The 14,832-nt window shown below is 48.1% G+C and overlaps 1 protein-coding gene across 5 annotated transcripts in view; it reads left to right on the plus strand.

Moving 5' to 3' along the window:
- The first annotated feature begins 3,180 nt into the window (after positions 1 to 3,180).
- GPR161 (G protein-coupled receptor 161) overlaps positions 3,181 to 14,832 on the plus strand; it is a 58,653-nt gene continuing 47,001 nt past the window's right edge. The window contains exons 1-2 of one of the 5 annotated variants that reach the window (XM_064594375.1): positions 3,181 to 3,314; positions 5,606 to 5,730. The gene's annotated coding sequence lies outside the window, so the exon portion shown is untranslated. Of the gene's footprint in view, positions 3,315 to 3,410; positions 3,540 to 3,728; positions 3,916 to 4,043; positions 4,437 to 5,605; positions 5,731 to 14,832 lie in introns of those variants that run through there. The other 4 variants (XM_064594374.1, XM_064594377.1, XM_054508074.2 and 1 more) reach the window with 4 other exon arrangements.

Below are 14,832 nucleotides of genomic sequence, written 5' to 3' on the forward strand. Positions count from 1 at the left end.
TGGGTCACATGGAAACTTTACGTCTAACAGCTTGAGGAACTACCAGACTGTCTTCTAAAGTGGCTGCCTCATTTTACATTCTCACCAGCACGTACAGTGTTCTAACTCCTCCGAATCTTCCACAATACTGGTTATCATCTTTTTCATTACCGCCATCTTAGTGTGAAGTGGAATCTCATTTCGGTTTCTTTTTTTTTAAAGATTTTATTTATTTGTCAGAGAGAGAGCAAGAGAACACAAGCAGGGTGAGCGGCAGGCAGAGGGAGCAGGCTCCCCACTGAGTACGGAGCCCGATGTGGGGCTCAATCCCAGGACCCTGGGATCAGGACCTGAGCCGAAGACAGACACTAAGCCGACTGAGCCATGCAGGTGTCCCTCATTTCTGTTTTGATATGCATTTCCCTAATGACTAATAGTGTGCAGCGTGTACTTATAGGCTACGTCTATACCTTCTTTGGAGAAATGTCTGTTTAGATCCTTTATCCTTTTTTTTTTTTTTTTAAAGATTTTATTTATTTATTTGACAGAGAGAGAGATAGCGAGAGCAGGAACACAAGCAGGGGGAGTGGGAGAGGGAGAGGCAGGCTTCCTGCGGAGCAGGGAGCCCGATGCGGGGCTCAATCCCAGGACCCCGGGATCATGACCTGAGTCGAAGGCAGACGCTTAACGACTGAGCCACCCAGGCGCCCCGATCCTTTATCCTTTTTAAAGCGGATTTTCTTTTTATTATTGAGGTGTAGGAGTTCTTTGTAGATTCTGGATACAAGTCCTTTATCAGATATATGATTTGCAAATATTTTACCCTATTCTGTGAGTTGTCTTTCATTTTCTTGATGGTGTCCTGGGAAGCACTGAAAATTTTAATTTTGACGAAATCCAACATATCAAACCTCTCTTTAATCACTCGTGCTTTTGGTGTTGCATCTAAGAAATCTCCAAGGGATCCTATATATCCTAAAGTTTGATAACCAGATGCCCCGAAGACATACTTTATCTATTTTTATTTTTTCATTTAATTTATTTAAAAAGTTGGCCCTGGTCCTATAGTGGTAAATAACACAGATAGGGTTCCTGCTCTCATGGAGTTTGCATCTACCAATGGCATACTATAGGCAAATAAATAGAAAAAAATAGATATATTTTACATTGAGATAAATTTTATATAGAAAGAATAGGGAGCTCTGAGAGAGAGCAGAGGTTAGAGAACCTCTTTTAGGCTGGTCAGGGAAGACTTCTCTGAGGAGGTGACATTGAAGTTGAGATGTGAAGGGTAAGAAGGAGTCAGCCTGTGATGAGTACAGGAATAATATTTTATGCAGAATGGACAGCATACTTCACAATTTTGCTTTGACTAGTTTTATGTGGACTATTGGATTGGAAAGATACTTTTTTAAAAAAAAAATTTATTTATTTATTTGAGAGAGAGAGAATGAGAGAGAGCACATGAGAGGGGGGAGGGTCAGAGGGAGAAGCAGACTCCCTGCCGAGCAGGGAGCCCGATGCAGGACTCGATCCCGGGACTCCAGGATCATAACCTGAGCCGAAGGCAGTCGCTTAACCAACTGAGCCACCCAGGCGCCCTGGAAAGATACTTTAAAGATGTCTTACCATATGCAGATTATTCAACCAGCATTTAGGATTCACTTGGACAAAGCCACTCATTATCTTAGTTCAGAAGTCTTTTGGGGACCCCAAAAGGGAGTGACTTATGAAAGTGACTTGGAAAAGGAGAATTACTGTGTATCTCTCTCTTCTTTTCTTGAAAAAAATTCTCACACAAAATCCATGCCATGTTTTTCACACAACTGTCACCTATACAGTGATATTTAGTGAAATAATTGATAATAATTTTTCTTTCATTTCTCTGCATCTGAGTGACTACTGCTTACAGCTCAATATTAGCTCCAGAAGGGGAAAAAAAAATCTTAAGAGAGCAATTGAAAAAAATGCATTTGTTGGCAGCAATTTCTATTTTTGAATGCACAGTAAGTTCTGAGCTTATGAGCTATGGGAAGAAAAACCTTTGTGATAAATAATATATTTGATAATGAGCAGCAGGAGAAAAAAAAACGGCTTTCATCTGAAGAGTTCAAAATGAAATAGAGTAAGTATGGGAAGGGCATCTTCTGCATCATGGGTGGATATGGGGGTGATCCTTAATTGTTTTTCTTGTCCTCTCCATGCCAGTCTATGGCATATCTTCTCAGACCTTTCTTAAATGTCAACTTTCAAAAGGGCTTAGCTCTCAGGCTCTATGGCACCAGGTGATTTACTTACATTATTTCATCTTTTTAAACTCAACAGAGAGGCATGTATGAGTATGCCTTTTTTATTAATAAATAAGCTGAGATTCAGAAAGGTTAAATAACTCCCCCAGGGTCACAAAGATTAGCCAGTGCCAGAGTCAATGCAAATTAAAAAAACCAAAAAACCAAAAAAAGACCCAAAAAAACCAACAATACCCCAAAACAAAAAACCAAAGCAAACCCTGGGATTTCAGAATAAAAGTCTAAAACAATTTTGAGAACAAACTGCTTTAAGCTCCTTCAGCATCTGGCTTTCTGGTGACCTAGACTCTGAGAGGAGTTTCAGCTTCCGGTTTTGGACCAAATAAAGCATCTATCCCATAGGAATATTAAGGCATCCATTAACTTTTTTTTCCCCTCCCCATTATCCCATTTGTCCCTGAAGACAAGCTAGGTGTTTGGTAAGTGCTAGAGAGTAAATTATTGCTCTAAATGGTGCTTCAGTGGCCTAATAAGGAAGCAGCTCCCACAGTGCCAATCTGTCGATAAGGGAATAATTAATGCATTCATCAAAGCAGATGGATTTCAGAGGAATTTGCATCCTGCTCTGGGTGCAGCATCAGTTTTTGCTGGAGTTTCCTGAGCTGGGCTTTGTGAATTCTTACCTGACACCCTCCCGCCCTGTTTTCTCTTCCTTCCTCCCTCCCTCCTGCAGTTCACCTTTTGCTTCAACTTTTCTTCCCCTTATTTTAGCCTGCTGCATGCGGCTAGGGCCGGTACAGAACGTAGGGAGTGAGGAAGGGGAAAAAACATGAAAAGGAACTGTTCTGTCCTCTGAATTGGCAGCGCCCTGGTCTGTGTGTTGTAATTACCGCTCCTCGGCCTTTGGGTCGGAGGGAGAGTAGAGTAGCAATTGCAAAGATCTGTTTACGTTCACCCTCCCACTCTCGAGGTCTGTGGGTTCCTCAAAGGCTGGCTCCGCGGTTGATTCCCTGTGCTATTTCCAGGGCGCAGGACGGTGTCTGGCACCAGGCAGATGTTCCTAGACGTTGGTAGGATGAATGAAAGGTGAGCAGGAAAGGCAAGGGCAGGAGGAGTACAGGGCGAGATGGGAGGAGGAGGAGGAGGAGAATGGGGCTGTGCGGAGCCCACGGGGAGAATCCGAAAGTACGAGTGCAAAGGAGAGAGAAATGCAAAAGGGGACGTCCCAACGGCTGGAACTGGGACGGAGCGACGGGGGTCAGGGAAGGCCCGAGTGCGGGCCACAGGCGCGGAGTGGGGCGAGCCGACACGGTAAGGGCGAGACAAAGAGCAGCAGGCGAGGCTGGTCGTGGGAAGAACCGGGAAGACGGGGAGCCCGGGGCGCGGGGCTGGGGAGGGCCGCGCCGGGGCGGGGAGGGGCGCCGGCGCGGGGCGCGGGGGGCCGCGGGGGGCGGGGCGGGGCGGCGCGGGGGAGGAGGGGCGCGAGCGCCGCAAAGTTACTTGGCCTGCGCCCGCCCGGGTCCGCGTGCTGGCGGCGGGGCGGCGGGAGGGGCGAAGCGGGGCTCGGCGGCTTGAAACCCGAAACCTCCAGTCCGCGAGCGCGGCCGGGAGGAAGGAAGCGGCGGCGGCCGAGGCGGGAGGCGGCCGGGCCGGGGCCCTGAGCGGCGGCGGCGGCGGTGGCGGCGCGGTGAGCCGGGCTGGGGGGACGCGGGCGGCGGCGGCGGCGGCGCGCGGGCCGGGCCCGAGCGGGGCTGAGTTCCGGGCAGGGCGGGCGGGCGCGCGCGCGGGGGGTGGGGGGGAGGGCGCCGGCGGGGAGGGTCTCGGCGCCCCTTCCCCCACGCCTCCCCGCCCCCACGGCGCTCTTCTTTCTCCGCGCCCCACGGCGGGTAGGGGCTGTGCTCCCGGCCGCGCTCCGCCAGCCGCGGGGGAGCCGGAGCTCTTTGTGGGAAGATCTTGGGGGCGCGTCCCTCCCCTGCGGCCAGGGGCTTCGGACAGGCCCTTCCCCCCGGCCCGCCCCATTTCTCCAGCGCCGCCCGCAGCCCCTTTTTCTAAGGCCCCGGGGCAGGGAGGACATCGGTGCATGCCCGGGACCCGGCTGATCGGGGCCGTGCTCCCTCGAGGCAAGGGGCTCACGCCGCGCTCGGGGACAGACGTGGGGGTGGGGGTGCAAAGCGGCCTCGCCCCTCGGCTGGAATCCGTGAGGACCAGGTAGGTGAGCCTCATCCTCCCAGTCGGGCTCAGGGCGCTGTCTGCCCGAGCCTGGGCGACAGGCGCGCCCAGAAGTCGCCGGGCCGACCCAGGCGCGGCGGGGTGGGCGCCTCCGCCCCTCACATCTGCCAGAGGGAGATTCGGTGAGCTTTGGGGGGACTTGGCCAGCCTTCTGAGCCAGAGCTTAACCCCGTGGCGCCTTCTGACAAAGGCAGGTGAGGTGAGAATGTCTGTTGGATGACCGGGATGCTCTGGTGCGCTTCCGAGAGGTCTGCTTTCCAGTAACCACACGGCCGTGCTTTGGCATCACTTTATAACACATCTCTGCGGCTGTTTTTGTTCGCTATTGTACCTTTCATCCGTTTTTGCAAAGTGCTTTCAAGAGCAGGTCATTTGATCCTCCTCACTGTGGAGTAGGGAGGTGGTGTGGTTTTGGAGGGAAAGAACCCTAGTGCCTTGATATGTCCAATGGGGATAATGGTAACTTCGGGCAAGCCCATCTCAGTGTGCTGGAGGCTGGGGAGGACGCACATCCCCGGGCCTCCTCCCCAGCTGGCCAGCCTCCTCTCTCCCTGTGACCTGGCCCTGGAAATGAGCTGGGGAGAGCTCCTGCATGGGGAAATAAGTGGCTTTCCCTTAGGATCCATCCTGCCATGGAGACGGGTGAGGAGAGGCATTTCCCAGGCCCTCCAAGCAAAAAGAGGAGGCGGGAGGACCTCAGGTCACACAGACACGGGCTCTTCGTCCTCTTTTCTTTAACTGGGATTTGTGTCACCCCTTTCTGTCACTTCTGCCAAAGCGCTCCTCTTTTCTTGTTCTAGTCCACACCTATCTTGCTTTGTACCTGAAAGGTGTTCATAAGCACTTTTCATATACACTTTTTAAAATTCCATTCACTTAGCCTGTGAAGTGCAGTTAGCCTGTTTTAGAGATGGGAAAACAGACTCAAGAGAGGTAAGTACTCCGCCCAGGAGCCAGGATTGAACTCGGGTCTTTGGACTTGCAATGCTTTTCACACAGACGGGTCCTTGAACTCAGGACTTCTCCCTGCCCCAAAGTTCTACCGCCGTGGCAGGGAGATTAGGGACCCCTCAACAAGAGGCCTGCTTGGCATTTTAGAAACTAAATCCAAGGCCTCAGGTACTCATGCCATTCTCTTTGTGTTGCAGCCCTGCGAGGTGGGAGTATCAGATGAAGGAGGACCGTGCGGTCAGAGGGGCTGAGCTCTTTGTTTGGGTTCCGTGGAAGGCAGAATGGGCTGAACTGGAACTGACCTAAATGTCCACCAAAGGAGGTACAATTCTGTGGTGTAAACTCTGCTGCTACCTGGGCCAGTCAGGAAGCCTTGCATGCAGGAGGAGGGCAGGCAGGAGGGCTGGGGGGGGGGGGGGTTGCTGGTGGGGGGACTGGAGGGAGGGGGGGCTGGGAGCATGCCTCCCTATAAAGAGACAGGTGCAGGTACAACAGTGCTCCAGCACGTTGTTGCTTGACCTGAATTTGTGGGCGGGGGCGGGGGGGAGCTGTAAATTTTTATGGGAAGAAAATCTCATGTTTTTAAAGTTGGCAACTAATTCAGAACAGTTTTCAAAATGGGCAGGGCCACCAAATTATGTGTGCAGGCTGATTGTTGCCTGCAGACTGCTAGCTTGCAACCTCTGGGTTAGACCTTAGGAGGCACTTGTCATTCTGAGATGCAATAAAGCATGACTAGAAGGGAGGAGTGGTGTCTTCTAGCTGTTTTTCTTTGAGAACAAAAAACATCAACAAAACTGGAGATAGCGATTGGTGCTGCCTGGAGTTCGGAGGAAGGGTTGACTTTATGACTCAGGCCTTCATTCATTCAGTCAGTGCTAATCTCATCTGATTCTAGTCTTCCACCAGAAGAATGCTTACAACCGGGTGGTATCTTTCCCTCGGCCAGTTACGTGCCCAGCAGGCATTCGGGGCAGATCTGTTCAGGGAAGCTGGGAGCATAAAGGAAGGTGTTTTCTATGTGACCTGGGGTGAAACAGGAGGAGGCACATCAGATTTGGGTTTGGGTTTGGTTTTTACTCAAGTAGCAGGTGAGAGAGCACTGCATCAAGAGCACTATCTGAAGTCAGGCAGCCTGCACACACCTCTGCCATTTATAAACCTGTGACCTGGGATGAATACTGTAAAGCATGCTTAGAATGTAGTAACTTTTTAAAAAAACATGAATTATTATAAAAGATTTTTTAAAAATGGAAAAATGTATAGGAAAATAAAATTCCCTCCACTTCTCTTTCATTCCCTCTCCTCACCTGCAAGGGAACCACTGTAAGTGTAGTATTTTCTAGGTCTTCTTCAGCGCCTGAGTATATGTCAACCAAGTCTGGAAGTACAGGTGACTATGTAATACATAGTTTATTGATACTACACTATAAGACATGATAAAAATATTATCTGCCTTTCCAACTTTGGGACCAGCCTTAATATATTGAATATGCTTTTAAAAATACATAAATGGGGATCATATATTATTGTGTGCTCTCTGACTTACTTTTTTGACTTAAAAATGGGACTTGGATGTCTTCCAATATCAAAAACATAGGGGCGCCTGACTGGCTCAGTTGGTGGAGCGTGTGACTCTTGATCTCGGGATCATGAGTTTAAGCCCCACGTTAGGTGTAGAGATTACTTAAAAATAAATAAATAAATAAAGAGGTGCCTGGGTGGCTCAGCCGGTTGAGGTCTGCCTTCGGCTCAGGTCATGATTTCAGGGTCCTGGGATCGAGCCCCGAGTCGGGCTCCCTGCTTAGCAGGGAGTCTGCTTCTCCCTCTCCCTCTGCCCCTCCCTCCTGCTTGTTCCCTCTCTCTCTGAAATAAGTGAAATCTTTAAAAGACAAAAAAGAACAAAGAATATAGATCTACTCCATTCTTTTTAATGGCTGCATAGTATTTCATAGTATAGATTCACCATAATTCATTTAACAATCCCCTATTTATGGGCCCTTAGATTGATTCCAACTTTCTCACTTACACATAATGCTGTAGTGAACACACATCTCTGTGTACATGAGAGTATTTCTGGATAAAACTTATTCCTACCAGTGAAGCTGGTGAGCCGAAGGGTATGTTATTTTAAGGGGCGCCTGAGTGGCTCATTCATTGGAGCATCTGCCTTCGGCTCAGGTCATGATCCTGGGGTCCTGGGATTGAGCCCCAGGTTGGGCTCCCTGCTCAATGGGGAGTCTGCTTCTCCCTCTCTCTGTGCCCTCCCCCCAGCTTGTGCTCTCTCTCTCTCGCTCATTCTCTCTCAAATAAATAAAATCTTAAAACACACACACACACACACACAAACCCCATTTATTTAAGCAGGGGCGCCTGGGTGGCATCTGTCTGCCTTCGGCTCGGGTCATGATCCCAGGATCCTGGGATTGAGCCCCACATAGGGCTTCCTGCTCTGCGGGGAGTCTGCTTCTCCCTCTTCCTCTGCCCCTGCTTGTGTGCTTTCTCTCTCACTCTCTCAAATAAATAAATAAAATCTTTTAAAAAATTATTTAAGCAGAATTCCCTTTGTTTATTGTAATCTGGGATTGTGCAGAAAAGCATACCATTCTGCTACCCTATTCTGCTCATGGAGTTTTAAAAAATTAGCCTACATCTTGGAGACCATTCCCGATCAAAGTACTATGCATTTTAGGTTCTCCCAAGTTTATGCTTAAAAAAAAAAAAAAGTTAATCAATTTACACTCCTCCAAATTGTCCCATGAAATCCTTTTCCAGTTTTTCTGTTGAGTTGTTTGTGATTTCATCAATTCTTGAGGCTCTTTCTAAATTCTGGAATTTAATTCTTTTCTTGTTAATAAATCAGATCTCTTGCCTTTTATGTTTTCTTCCCCAGCTTTGCTTACTGTGATGTGCAGAAGTGATGACTTTTTACGTGGCTGAATCTGTATCACTTTTCTGTGGGCCTCAAGTTTTCTGTCCTGCTTAGGAAGCCCTCTCCTGTCTCAAGATTAACCATTCTTATATTTTCTCTTTCCTCTCTATTCTTTCTTTGCTTTTTTTCATTTAAAAATATTTTACATTATTGGGGCACCTGGGTGGCTCAGTCAGTTAAGCGGCTGCCTTTGGATCAGGTCATGATCCCAGGGTCCTGGGACTGAGTCCCGCATCAGGCTCCCTGCTCAACGGGGAGCCTGCTTCTCCCTCTGCCTGCCACTCCACCTTCTTGTGTTCTCTCTCTCTCTGTCAAATAAATAAAATCTTGAAAAAATATTTTACATTGCTGTTTCTTTTCTTCTGCCTTTTTCCATGTTCCCTGCTCTCGGACAACAGGGAAGGCAGGGTTTGAATTTGTCTGTGAGCCTCGTTAGGCAATGTGGGATCTCTATTTTCTTTCATTTTTAGGGGGACTTTTTTCATCAAGTCTTGAGGATGAGTTCTCCCCTGGGTGGGAGAAGAGGGAGAATGGGCATTCTCAGTGGACATTGCTGTGCCAAATCACAAAACTGGAGAACAGCCCTGGGTGTTTAGAGAGCCACAGTGGAGGGGCTTGCAAATGAGCATGTTGTGCAGGTGGATGAACCTGGCAGGGTATGACCAGGCTGGTTAGGAGTCGATTGTCCAGCAACTCTGGGGAGGAGTGGGGGGGGGGGCAAAGGTGAGAAGATGAGATAGAAATGTCTGGTAGTCATCGAGGAGAAAGATGGGGAGGCTGCCAGCAAGGGTAATGGCAGTGACCATGAAGTTTTGAGTTAGAATTTAGGGATGCACTAGATGTCTGTGATAAGGAATGGAACCGACCAACCAACACTGATTGCTTCACATACAGCATCTCATAGAAACAAGCAAGTCCATATGAAAATCCAAGGCTCAGATATGTTCATTCATCTCCCCAAGGTCACACACTCAGAAAATGGCAGTCGGGGTCTTAGCCCCATCAGGATTACCTGGCAAGAATGCTCTCTGATGTCCCGGGTTTCCGTCTTGAGTGATTTGGGCGGGGGGTGATGCTTTTTCTAGGATGGTGAAAAACACGAAGACTAGCAAGAGATGGTAGAAGCATTGATGATGAATTCCATTTTGCACATGTTCTGGCTGAGGTGCCTGGGTGTGACAGGTGGGAGAAAACATCTGCTGGGTGGGCGGATATGAATCTGGAACTCCAAAGGGTTGTCCGGGATCTGGATGGAGATTTTGGAGTCATCACTGTTCAAGTGGGTATAGAGAGTGCACAGAGAGAGATGCTAGGTATCAAGTGGGACTCTTCCTTTTCCAAGAGGTAGAAAATCCAGTTCACATTGGCTGAAGCAGAAAGGAAAGTTACTGGCTCCCATCCCTAAAAAGCTCAGGAGCGTGTCTGGCTTCAGGCATGGGTTCCAGGTTCAAACGATTCTATCAGGACTCATTTTCTTAGCTGCTCTTGTCTCAGGCTCTCCCCTCGAGATGGCTAGGGGAGGCTGCAGGTTCAAATCCAGGGGGAGAGGGGAGCCGTCTTTCCCCCAGCCACCCCAGCAGCAGGCCCTCACGTCTCATAAACTGAGTGGGTCAGAGGGAGTTGGAATGTGCTGGTTGGCGAGGAATGAATCGTGTCCTATCCATGAAGGCGCATGGACTGCAGGTCTGGAAAGGGTGACTCTCCAGAGGAAACTGGGGGACAGCTCCCAGAGCAAAGGAATGTAGAGGAGGGAAATGGTTTCCTCTGTAGATGGGAGAGGGAGAAGTAGCGCAGCAGGGGCCCCTTGGGGAGCAGCCGTGCTGACGGCAGGAGAGCTCCAGGTAAGCAAGACTGGCAAGGAATGAAGGAGGGAGAGGCAGGGGAGAACTGCAGCGGGGGAGGCCATGGGCAGAGGGGGTCTCAGAAGAAAATAAAGTCGGTCGAGGGCATCAGGTGCTGCCGGGAGCTCACGGAAGGGCGCGTTGGATTTGGTGAGGAGGTCATCCTTGCTCGAAGCAAGGACAGTCGTTTATTTTACACCTGACTGGGACTGCCTTCAAGAGGCTCAGCTTCCTACCCCAGCCAGGCCTGGGGCTGACCAGGAAGGGCCAAGGTGTAGGGAGAGCAGTCAGGACATCTGGGCTCTACCAGTAATTACGTGTGTGGCTAAGTAACTCACTTAACTCTTTGGGCTTCAGTTTCATGGTCTGTAAGATAACACAGCTATGCTGAGTTGTTCCTGGGGCCTCAAGAGCCCTGAAATGTTGGCGATTAAGGAAGCTGATCACTTCAAACCCCCTCGTTAACCCTCATTAACCCTGGTCCAAGCTTTTCAGCTACCACTTGGGCTACAGCAGCCACCTCCTCGCTGGTGTCCCTGCCGCCGCGCTCCCCCTACGTGCACTCTTGACCCAGCAGCAGAGTGACCCTTTTAAAACATGTCAACCATTTTGCTCCAGGGGCCTCTGTCACGCATGGGCTCTTATCCACACTGCTCACCATGGTCCTGGTGCCCTTTGTGAAGTCATCTGCCCCTGACTCTAGGTGGTCTGCTGTTCCCCTTTCTTCCACTTCTCCCCAGCGTTATCACCATTCTGCCTCAGGGCCTTTGCACAGGCTTTTCCCTTGGCCTGAAATTCCTTTGCATTGTTTTCTGCTCTGATCAAATGTCACCTGGGAGAGATCTCCTGACTACCCACACCCCCCACCCACCCATTCCTTCTCCTTTCATCCTGCTGAATCTTTCTTCATGGTATCTACCACTATCTGGAATTATTTTGTATATTTGGTGCCTGCTTGTTTACTGTCTGTGTCCCCTCCCCCATGAGTGTGAGCCCCAGGAGAGGAGAGATTTTGGTACCTCACTCAGAGCTGTGTCCCAGTGGCTTGGCACAGAGTAGGTATTCAGGAAACCTTTTTTAGGGGTAGCCGAGTGAGGGATGGGAAGGGGGAAGCCCGGAGTATCCAGGAACCAGTGGCAGTGTGGTAAGGCGGGGAGGGGATGACACCCTTTATTCCTCAGGGCTTTTTATGATGGCATCTGTCTCAGATACGGTCATCAGAAAAAAAAGGATTCAGAAGTGATATTACTTTAAAACATTGAAAAATAACATTTTCAATTTTAGCAATATGAGTTTAATTCATTCGCTGGGCTCTAGGAGGATAATGAATAAAACAAATAGTTTAGGGTAGAAACCAATTGACATAATAGCATTGTTTATCTTGTGATAGAAGTAGTCTTAGTCTTTTTTTTTTTTTAAAGATTTATTTATTTGAGAGAGCGAGAATGAGAGAGAGAGAGAGTACATGAGAGGGGGGAGGGTCCGAGGGAGAAGCAGGCTCCTCGCTGAGCAGGGAGCCTGATGCGGGACTCGATCCCAGGACTCCGGGATCATGACCTGAGCCGAAGGCAGTCACTTAACCAACTGAGCCACCCAGGCGCCCAGAAGTAGTCTTAGTCTTATTCCCAGCATAGTTTCCATCTCTTCTTCTTGGAGCACGTGTGTGTGTATGTTTTATGGAGGGAGTTGTTTTACTTTCCTTCGATCTGTTTGTTAAGTATATACAGTAAAAAGTAGAATGAACTACAGTGCTCCTATAGAACAGGATTTCTCAGCCTCCGCACTGCTGACATTTTGGGCTGGATAATTTGTTGTGCGGGGCTGTTCTGTGCATCATGGGTGTTTAGCAGTGGCCTTGGCCTTACATGACAGTGCTGTCCCCTGAGATGTGACAACTAAAAATGTCCCTGGGCATTTCCAGAGACTTCTCCCTGGGGTGGGGGAGGGGGGACAGAAGCTCCCTTCCTTTGAGAACCACTGATGTAGAATATTGGGGACTGGGGTAGTGATTGGGTTTGATTGTGATCTAAAGTCTTCTGCACGGACATTTTCAGACCTTCCCCAGCCATCCTGATACTGCTTACCTTAAAAAAGATGAGATTTGCTCTTTCAGGGTAGGGGTGGTGTGCATGGAACATCACCCTCATCGCGGGTGGAGGTGTATTTCCCCGTCAGCCGGTCCGCTGAGTGCCTGCCACCCCCACTGGGCAGAAGGCCCGCCTTGCTGGTCACTGAAGCGGCTCACTTCTGGGCAGGAGCCCTTTCCTGGGGTGACCAAACAGTGAGGTTCAAGTCCTGGAGCCCTGGGCCCCTCATGGAGTCCCAGATGCTTCCATCTGCGGGCCCTTGCTGTGCATTCTTTCTCTTCTATGTCATCCACTGAAGTCGTCGAATGAAATCTCTGTGGCTTTTGGGACGGCTGGGTGGCTCAGTAGGTCGAGCATCTGCCTTTGGCTCAGGTCATGATCCCGGGGTCCTGGGATTGAGTCCCGCATCGGGCTCCTTGCTTCATGGGGAGTCTGCTTCTCCCTCTACCTGCCTCTCCCCCTGCTTGTGCGTGCTCTCTCTCTCTGTGTGTCTCTCTCTCTCTGACAAATAAATAAAATTAAAAAAAAAAAAAAAAGAAATCTCTTTGGCTTTTGTTAAAATTTGAAGGGGAAACGAAGAATGGAGTTTTCTTTTCAGGTCTTATATATCTTAAACATTTTTTGAGTTTATCCTCTGACAGCCACTCAGCTACCTGCTTTCACACGCTTCCTTGTAAATTCCCTTTTTTCTGTTAGAAAATGACCCCACCATAACTCTACTTACTGTCCATCAGCATACAGAGTTATTACAGTATTACTGACTGTATTCCCTATGCCGTACATCACATCCCTATGACTTACTTACTTCGTAACGAGAAGTTTGTGCCTCTTCATCCCCTTCACCAGTTACCCCCACAGCTCTACCCACCCTGTGTCTGTGAGTCTGTTTGTTTTGTTTTTTAGATTCCACATGTAAGTGAAATTTTGTGTTGTCTTTCTCTGACTTACTTCATGTAGATAATATCCTCTAGGTCCATCCATGTTGTCTCAAATGGCAAGATTTCATTGTTTTCTATAGCTGAGGAATATTCCATAGTGTATATACCACATCTTCTTTCCATTCGTCTATGGATAGACACTTGTGTTGTTTCCATATCTTGTCAATTGTAAATAATGCTGCAGTGAACATAGGGGTGCATATTTCTCTCTGAATTGGTGTTTTCATTTTCTTCAGATAAATACCCCAAAGCAGAATTACTGGATTGTGTGGTAGTAGTCATACTATTTTAATTTTTTGAGGAACCTCTACTGTTTTCCATCGTGGCTGCACCAACTTGCATTCCCAGCAACAGTGTGCAGAGGTTCCTCTTACTCCACATCCTAACCAACACTTGTATTTTTGTCTTTTTTTTTTTTTAAGATTTTATTTATTCATTTGAGAGAGAGAGAGCATGAGCAGAGGGGAGAGGAAGAGGGAGAGGGAGAAGGAGACTCCCCACTGAGCAAGGAGCCTGACATAGGACTTGATCCCAGGACCCTGAGATCACGACCTAAACTGAAGGCAGATGCTTAACCATCTGAGCCACCCAGGTGTCCCTATGTTCTTTCTTTTTCTTTTCTTTCTTTTTTTGATACAAACCAGTGTGACAGGTGTGAGGTGATATCTCACTGCAGTTTTGATTTGTATTTCTTTGATGGTAAGTGATGATGAGCATATTTTCATGTGCCCATTGGCCATCTGCATTTTGTCTTCAGAAAAATGTCTATTCAAGTCCTTTGCCCATTTTTAAATCAGGTTGTTTGTTTTTTTTGATATTAAGTTGTGTTTACATATTTTGGATATTAACCCCTTGATGATTTGCAAATATCTTTTTTCATTCATTAGGTTGCTTTTGCGTTTTGTTGATGGTCTCCTTTGCTGTGCAGAAGCTTTTTTGATGTATTCCCACGTACTTAACTTGATGTACCTGGTTTAAAAAGATACTGCTTAGACCAGTGTGAAAGAGCTTAGTGCCTGTGTTTTCTTCAAGGAGTTTTATGGTTTCAGTTCTCACATTTACATCCTTAATCCATTTTGAGTTAATTTTTGTGTACAGTGTCAGAAAGTGGTCCAGTTTATTCTTTTGCATGTTGCTGTCCAGTTTTCCCAGCATCATTTATTGAAGAGACTGCTTTTTCCCCATTGTATGTTCTTGTCTCCTCTGTGATAGATTAATTGACCATATATGTGAAGTTTTATTTCTGGGCTTTCTATTCTTTTTTTTTTAGAAAGCAAGAGTGGGGGGAGGGGCAGAGGGAGAGGGAGAGAGAGAATCTTAAGCAGGCTCCACGCTGAGCATGGAGCTCAGCTTGGGGCTTTATCTCATGACCCTGAAGTCATGAGCTGAAATCAAGAGTTGGATGCTTAACTGACTGAGCCACCCAGGCTCCCCTGGACTCTCTGTTCTGTTCCACTGATCTGTGTGTTTGTTTTCATACCAGTGCCATACTGTTTTGATTATTGTACTTTGTGGTATAGTTTGAAATCAGGGAGATTGATGCTTTCAGCTTTCTTCTTTCTCAAGATTTCTTTGGCTGTTTGGGGTCTTTTGTGGTCCCATACAAATTGTAGGATTCTTTTTTCT

Source organism: Mirounga angustirostris, unplaced genomic scaffold, assembly GCF_029215605.1.
Source record: "Mirounga angustirostris isolate CCGP_5_RB_7025 unplaced genomic scaffold, mMirAng1.0.hap1 SCAF_6, whole genome shotgun sequence".
NCBI lineage: Eukaryota > Metazoa > Chordata > Mammalia > Carnivora > Phocidae > Mirounga > Mirounga angustirostris.